The sequence below is a fragment of the Chenopodium album genome, chromosome 2, assembly GCF_948465745.1.
Source record: "Chenopodium album chromosome 2, dcCheAlbu1.1, whole genome shotgun sequence".
Classification (NCBI taxonomy): Eukaryota; Viridiplantae; Streptophyta; class Magnoliopsida; order Caryophyllales; family Amaranthaceae; genus Chenopodium; species Chenopodium album.
In genome coordinates this window covers 77,965,590-77,973,853 of record NC_137835.1, presented here as the reverse complement: position 1 = coordinate 77,973,853, position 8,264 = coordinate 77,965,590, and positions in this window count along the sequence as shown.

The following is an 8,264-nucleotide window of genomic DNA, read 5'->3' as shown; positions in this document are numbered from 1 at the left end:
TTCATTACAACCTAATCAAATCTGTAGAGAACTTGCAAGGTTAGAATGAAGAAAATCTAGAAGTTTCTGGAACAAATTCACCTTTATACATGTGTAATGTAAGAAATTTTCTAACAATATTGTTTATGTTTGTGTTCTAATAACCTATATCTATGGTCCAAAAGTTTGGAATTTATGTCTAATTATGTGTTCTTAAATTATAACCTAAAGTATGATTAACATGTTTAACGACTCTAATAATTTATGTTTTTTTAATTAAAAAATAATAATAATTAATAATTATGTTCTAAAGATTGACTATTATGTTATGAATTAGTAGTATTATGTTCTAAAGTATGTGTTCTAAAATTAGTAATACTATGTTCTAAAGTATATGTTCAAATACATTGATAACGTTTATAATCAATAATTAGTTTTGACCTTGGAACTATAGAGTATCATGAGGCTCTACACCCTAAATCTCTAATGATAGAGTGTTAGTTGATGTTGGGAGTGAATGTGACTCGGTTTATTGAAGGTTGAAGGTTGAAGGTGTAATATGCATTTGGTAAAAGATATGCAAACTCTTTTAAAAGGTAGGTTTTAGAAGCTGTAGGAATGTGCCCAAAGATTTTCTTGTATCTTCTTAACATTTGTCTCCTGTCTCAACCTTCAAAAGAAAGAATCAAAATCTTGTTAGGTACTGACAGGGTAAAGTCGTATCCCCTAATCAAAAGTAAATACCTAAATCCTCTAACTAAAGTAGATAGGGAAGTAGGGTCGATCTCCACAGGGAAACAAGTCTTTTTACTCCTAATTAATTATTATAATCTAAATTATCTAAGTAACCAATATTTTGAATGTGAATTCTATACTACGAAGAATGAGTTTAGGGAGAAAAGAATCAATAATAAGGAAACCTAGGGTCACAGGTTCACCAATAATTAATATTCCGGGATAGAACAAAGTAATTAATAATTAACAATGCATAGATAATATGATTAACATGCTCTCGCAATTTATTAACCAGCATAGATCTAACAGGCTCTCGCAATTTATTAGACCTAAGTTCCTATTAAAAATAGCCTTTAATATTAAATCAACATCTGCTCGATTCATCAATTCAATATTGCTAAACATTCACAATCAAATTACATCTGCTCGATTCATAATCTAATTGCAAAGAATTAAAACAATTCAATAAGAAATTATCATGCAATATCAACAATCAATATTAACAAACTATCCCTTCATATTAATTATGGATCCCCATAAACCCTAGAATTAAACTACTCACTAATCATCATAATTAGACCAAACAAATAAATAAATAAATAAGAACATGATCAAGAAAGCAATTAAAATAACTGAAATTAAAAAAAGAAGAAATTATACCAAACTAAATCTGGAATTAATGAAGGAATTAAGAACAAGAGTTAGAGAGAATTTAAGAGAGAGAAAAAATACTAACTAGAGAGAGAAAGTCTAAGAGGAGAAGGTCCGTAATTATTCCGTACAAAAATGTATATAAACTTCTCCTAAAACAAGAATTAAACTAAACTTAATCAGACTCTAGGAAAAACACGCGCCCGATCGGGCGAAGGGCCGCCCGACCGGGCCCGCCTTTTTTCTCGCATGCTCTTCTCGCTGCATCGCCCGATCGTACTAAGCCTCGCATGATCGGGCGCGCCTCGGCTTGCTGCGCATCCTGCCCTTGCACGCATCCGCCCGATCGGGCGTATGCTTGCCCGATCGGGTCCGGTCTTCTTCTCCAAGGCTTGGACTTCGATTGGGCTAGATTTCTCGGCCCAATCCATATTTCCTCTCGGGTCTCGAATACATGGTCCAATTGCCTCGTGATCCAAATTACCGAGCCCTTAGTCACCGGCTCTCACTGATCTTGGGCTCCAAAAGTGGTCGTGTTCCTCCAATGCTCGTAGTCGCTTCACAAAAATCCCGGGAAAATGCTCCAAAGGTGCAATTCCCTGCAAAACTCAACCAAAACTACGAAAACACTAGAAAACACATATTAGTAATAAAAGTGGCCCGAAAGAGCCAAAAACACTACTAATAATGACCACGGGACGGGGGTAAAACACTATATAAAACAGACATATCAGGTACATTTATATGATCTTTTGTATTGTTGATTAATCAAGTTTGTTGCCTTACGAAGCTTAATCATGTGCTTTGTTGACATAGATGCAATTGCCTCTGTAGCCACTATTTTAGTCTTGATAGTTTCATATTTTTGCATGACATAATTAAGCTCTTTTTGTAGCAGACTAGCAGGTCTTCAATTTCACTTTTATAGTCCTTCAATTTCACTCTTATAGTCCTTGAGAAGCACATATAGGAATTCCATTAGTGAACCAATGTGAGGGCTTTTTTTAGAACATTGGTAGATGAAATTAAAAAATTTAGAACATAGGAATAAAAAAATTAGAAGTTTAGAACATAGAAGAAAAAATTTAGAACATTGGAATAAAAAAATTAGAACGTAAGTAGAAGAAAAAAATTGAACATAGGAATAATTTAGAACATAGGGTTTAGAACATATAGAAAAATTTAGAACATATAAAAAAATTTAGAACATATGAATTTAGAACATATAGAAAAATTTAGAACATATTAAAGAAAAAATTTAGAACAAAAGAATTTAGAACATATAAAAAAATTTAGAACATAGAAATTTAGAACATATAAAAAAACTTTAGAACATAGGCAGAAATATTTAGAACATAGGAAAACTAATCTAGAACAGAACATAGGGAAAAAAAAATATTAGAACATAGGCAGAATAAATTTAGAACATAAGAAAAAACTATTAGAACATAGGCCAAAAATATTTAAAACATAGAAAAAAAAAACTTAGAACATAGAGAGAAAATTTTAGAACATATGTAGAAAAAATTTAGAACATAGCTACAAGAATTTAGAACATAATATAGACAAAAAAAAATTAATATATATTTAGAACATAGGAAAATAAATTAGAACATAAGATTTTATTATGGTTTAATTTCAGGTTGGATTACACTATTTAATTTCAAGTCTTTGCCCTCATTGGCATTCTAAGCCTCAAATAGAAACAATTATATTCGATTCCATTCCATGTAGTAAAAGTAAAAGATTAAAATCAACATGCAACTCTTGGAACAGAGGGGAAAAATTTAGAACATAAGACTAAAACTTTAGAACATAGGAAAAATAATTAGAATATAGGAAAAAAAAAATTAGAAAATAGATAAAATAATATCACGCAGGCTTAACACCACACCGAGTAGCTAGGAAAGGAGTTAGAACATTGGTAGAAAAAAGTTGGAATATATCTGGAAAAAAAACATCTAGAACATAGTTAGACAACTTAGACTAATTTAGAACATAGGGATAAAACATTAGAACATAGAGTTATTGTAATTATTGTACCATTTTTTAATTTTTGGTTTGCTAAAACCTATTAGCTCAAAGGGTAGAGCACTATGCAAATGCATAGGGATGAAGGTTCGATTCCTACATAGGTTATCTCTAAATGGAAACTATGTTACAATTAAACTCGATCTTATACAAAGATTTCATTTTCACATTATACAAATGAACCTACGTGGGATTCGAACCCACATCTTTTGTGCATTTGCACAATGCTCTACCCATTGAGCTAGTAGGTTAATTACGCTATACATATTATCATTAGTTTTCCTTTACTGCATATTTGGGAAGGCAAATATCATCCCATGTTAAGACTAGTTCTAATCAGGCAAGCATTGACAAAAACATAACTAATTAACAATAAAGGTAGTACTAATATCAGAAATTATACTCATGATATTCATATCATGTGGGGAATGTAGGCACACAAGTCATAAAATTAGCCATAAATTCCTTCAAGCAATACCATGTCTAGAATAGTTGCAATGATATGTCTAGCCTAATCCCTGAGCCTTTCTATTGGTATCGATGCTAAGACCATTATGTTTCTTCGTGTAGTATCTCAAGTCCCAAAGGTGAAGAGCTCAAAATGTTGATAAATTTAGAACTTAATACAGAGTAGTTTAGAATATATGCACAAATCTTTAGAACGTGATCAATTATAGTCCAAAATAAATATGAAAAGAAGTTTCATACACTAAACCATTGAAATTAATTACAGGAAATTTACATGGGGAAGATGACTATTATGATAAACTTAAGGATCAAAAAGAAAAATTATAAACCTGACATTCATAATAAACACATGCAATCAATCAATGACATAAACAAAATTAGCAAAATACATCGGATAAAAACACAAAATTCAGAAAATTTGATGATGTAATTGAATAAATCGAACACAAATTGATAAAACTTAAGCCGAAAATATCAAACACCAACTGATGAACTTAAGCCGAAAAAATCGAACACTATAGAACAAATTAAGCCGAAATAATCCAGCATAAATTTAGAAAGTTAAGTCGACCAAAAATCGCATAAATCAATCAAAAATCGCATAAATCGGTTAAATAATGTGCTAAAAAATTCGCTCAGTAAATTAACATAAATTTGCTCAACACTCAGATTTCTCTTTAATTAAACGCTCAAAAAAATTGTGAAAAATCGCAGCCAAAAATCGCTAAAAAAAATTGAGAAAATCGCATAAAAAATGCTCCAAAATCGCATAAAAATGCTGTAAAATCGCATCAAAAATTATGAAAATCGAAAAAAATGAATAGAAAGAATTGAATAATAAGAATTGAACAACAAACCTTAATTTTGTGAAGAAAACCCTAATTTCTTGAAGGAATTTGCACCCAAAATCATGAGAGAGTAGAGAGAGAGAGTTGTACTTGTATGATGTATAAAGGCAAGAGAGAGAAAGGGAAAAGAAACGTGAATGAGAAGGGGAAAGTATGTTGCAACAATTACAAAAGTGCCATTACTAACCCTTTCATTTTGAGCGGTCGGATCAATTATAATCCACGGTCCAGATGGGTTCTTATATAAAATTGGTTCTTATATAGAGGAGGGTTCTTACATGAGCCTTCCTCTATATATATATATTTATATATATTAAAACAAAAAACACAATTTTCAATGCAACTTATTTACAAAAATGCTATTTGAAAAATATAATTTGTTTATGATGAAAATATAAACTGGGCTTGCTAAAAAAATCTATGAAATTGCAGAAAATCTTGCGTGAACCTGGTTCACAATAATATTATTGTGGACCTAAGGTTTATTCACACGTAACTAATATTATATTCAATATAGTGACCCTTATTTTTAAACATAATAACCTTATTTTTAACACAGTAACCTTTTTAAAATTTTGAGTGACCTTTAATGTTATTATAAAGTTAGAGTACGACATTAAATTGAATAGTGACCTAATTTTAACATAGTGATTTTTATTATTCATATTGACCATTATATTAAAAATTTTCATTAAAAAAATTAAACTTTTATAGCTTTTATAATGTCAGAATAACTTTTATTTCAACATAATAACCTTTATTTTAATATAGTGAATTTTTTTTTATTAATAAAACAATTATTTGGTCTCTAATGTTAATGGTCCACAATAAATTAGTGTGAACCAGGTCTATTTAAGAATTTGATATGAAATTGATTCCCGTAGGAATGGAAGACTAGGCTTTAAGGATGAGGATTTGGTTCAAAGTTGATAATTTATTTTCTAAAAAAAATTGATAATTTATTTATTTATTTTAAAATTTTATCATACTCATAATCCAAATTAAGTTATCATATGACCAAAAAATATTAAAGATAAAAAAAAAAATGTAAATGAGTTGCAAGCTTCAGTTAACGTACTTAGCTTGGATTAAAAAAAAAATACATTATCATATTTAAATATTTAATTATTAAATTTCTTCAAAAAAAAAAATTAATTATTTAACTTATTAACTATATTAGGTTCGGATTCAAGATTTACCAAAAAAAAACAATTAAATAAGTATTACGTATTAACGTATGTCGGTTTACTATCATTAATTAAACTATTTTCATATAGTTGCTCTTTCCTCCATTGAAGCATACTAGAAATTCTCCATTAGAGCGTTCCTCCGTTGAATCTGATTTATTTTGAGGTAAAGATTGTTTTTATTATTTCTATAATTATCATGGTTCTTCTAAGTTGGATTATTGATAATATTCAAGTAGTTTAGGGTTCGTCTAAGTTGGATTATTGAATATAGTCTATTTAGGGTTTATTCTTCTCATCAGAAAATGTATATGGCTCTTTCCCAATTATGTGTTGCATGAATAATAAATATTACCCCCGTTCACATCACCTTATATATTTTTGCTGAAATTATTTTTACTGAACTGAAATTAATTTTGCTGAACTGAAATTAATTTTACTGAAATTATTTTTACTGAATTTCTATTATATTTCTTCTTTACATTTACTGAACTGAAACTATTTTTACTGAACTGAAATTATTTGTGCTGAATTGAACTTAATTTTACTGAACTGAAATTAATTTTATTATTTTTTTTTTAAGGTGAAGTGAACAGGGCAGGTCTGAAATATGACGGGAGGAAAGTATTATGAAAGTGGTATAATTCTTCCTGAAGAGCAAAGACGTGTGTTGATATCAAATGCATTGGTGCACGATTTATTAAATGCAGACTTCAAGACAGAAAAGAAAAGGCAAGATAATAATAAAAACGAAATAGTGAAAATCGATCGAGCCTTCTTCTGTGTAAGTTGTAGAGGAGGGAGTTTAACAATTTCGGAGATAAACGAGTTTCATAATGGTCATCAAATTTTGAGGACTAGGAAGTGTTCAGGTTGTTACGGGTATGTTAACTGCGAAATCACTTCGATTTTACAAGAAGTCGTTCAAGATATAGATCTTTCTGGGATTTACGAGTATATTAGTAATGAATATTACATTTATTTCCCTAAGTCTAGGAAAAAAAACCATAACAAAAAAATCAACGATTCGATGATGATTAAGGGTCGTTGTTGTATTAAGTGTACGCATACTATGGCTGAGGGATACCCGTTTTGCTCTATCGAATGCAAGATTACTTGTACTAAGGATGATTTACAACGACATAACGATTTAGTAAAACAAATTGTTCAAAATCAGGTCACGCTGCCTTTGAAGAATAATTCGAAGAGAACAACAAAGGATAAAGAGGGTAATAACAACATTAACAAGAAGAAGATGAAGATCGATTTAGAGGGATTCGATACAATTTCTAGAGTAGAGGAGACCGATGGGAAGATGCTAATCGATGATTATTGTGGTTATTCATATCGGACTCGAAGTAGGAAAGGAATCCCTAATAGAGCTCCTCCTTACTAACTTGTTTTATTAGTACTTTGTATTAGATTATTAATGGACATTTCTAATTAAGTTGCAACAAAATTTATGATATTGAGCAATATTAATATTAGATTGAGCTTCTAGAACAATAAATCTAATACATGTATATACTTAGTTTAATTTTAATGTAGAAGTATAGTATCTAATTTATTGACTCCCAAAATTTAGAATGGAAGAATGTAGTATTGCTTTCTCTCTTTCGTTCTTTGCAAAGTTTTATTTTCATTTACCCTTATACCAAAAATAATACTTCCTCCGTTCTTTTTTACTTGACCCGAACGATTTTGCTGAGTTTCCCATTGTTGATGATGTCAACAACCATGATATTCGATTTTTTATTGACAATGTGGCATTCAAGTTAAGTTTTACTACAACTTAAGTTACACAATTACATACAAGGTATCATTTTTAAGCTATGTGATTCAATGATTTGCTTTGAATGACTCTTGCAAACTTAGGTTCTAAGAAATTATGCCAAATACCTAAAATATCACACCAATGGTCTACTTTTCACTAATCCCACAATAAATTCTCCTTTGTTTAATTTAATGAAAATCCTACCCTTTATTTAGCTTATATCATTTTAAAACTATAGGCTTGGAGCCGATCAAATGACTAATTAACTTAAGCTCCGATCCTCTAGTCACCATAGCTAATCCTCCACTAGATTTGAACTATATATTGAAGTGAGGGAGTGGAGCTCCAAACATTTGATACATTATATATATATGCTTGCCATTAACCTCTTAGTAAGTGTATAAAGGCTGACCTAACAAACTTTTAGTATTTGGGCAATTCAACCATAACAACTAACCATCCGGGCTCCTATAGTGTTATTAAAAAGTAAAGAGAATATTATGAAAAAATAGATAGAAGTTACTAAAAAAAGAAAATGTTTATTTATTTAAACACGGCCACAATAGGAAAGCATTTCATTTAATTAAACAT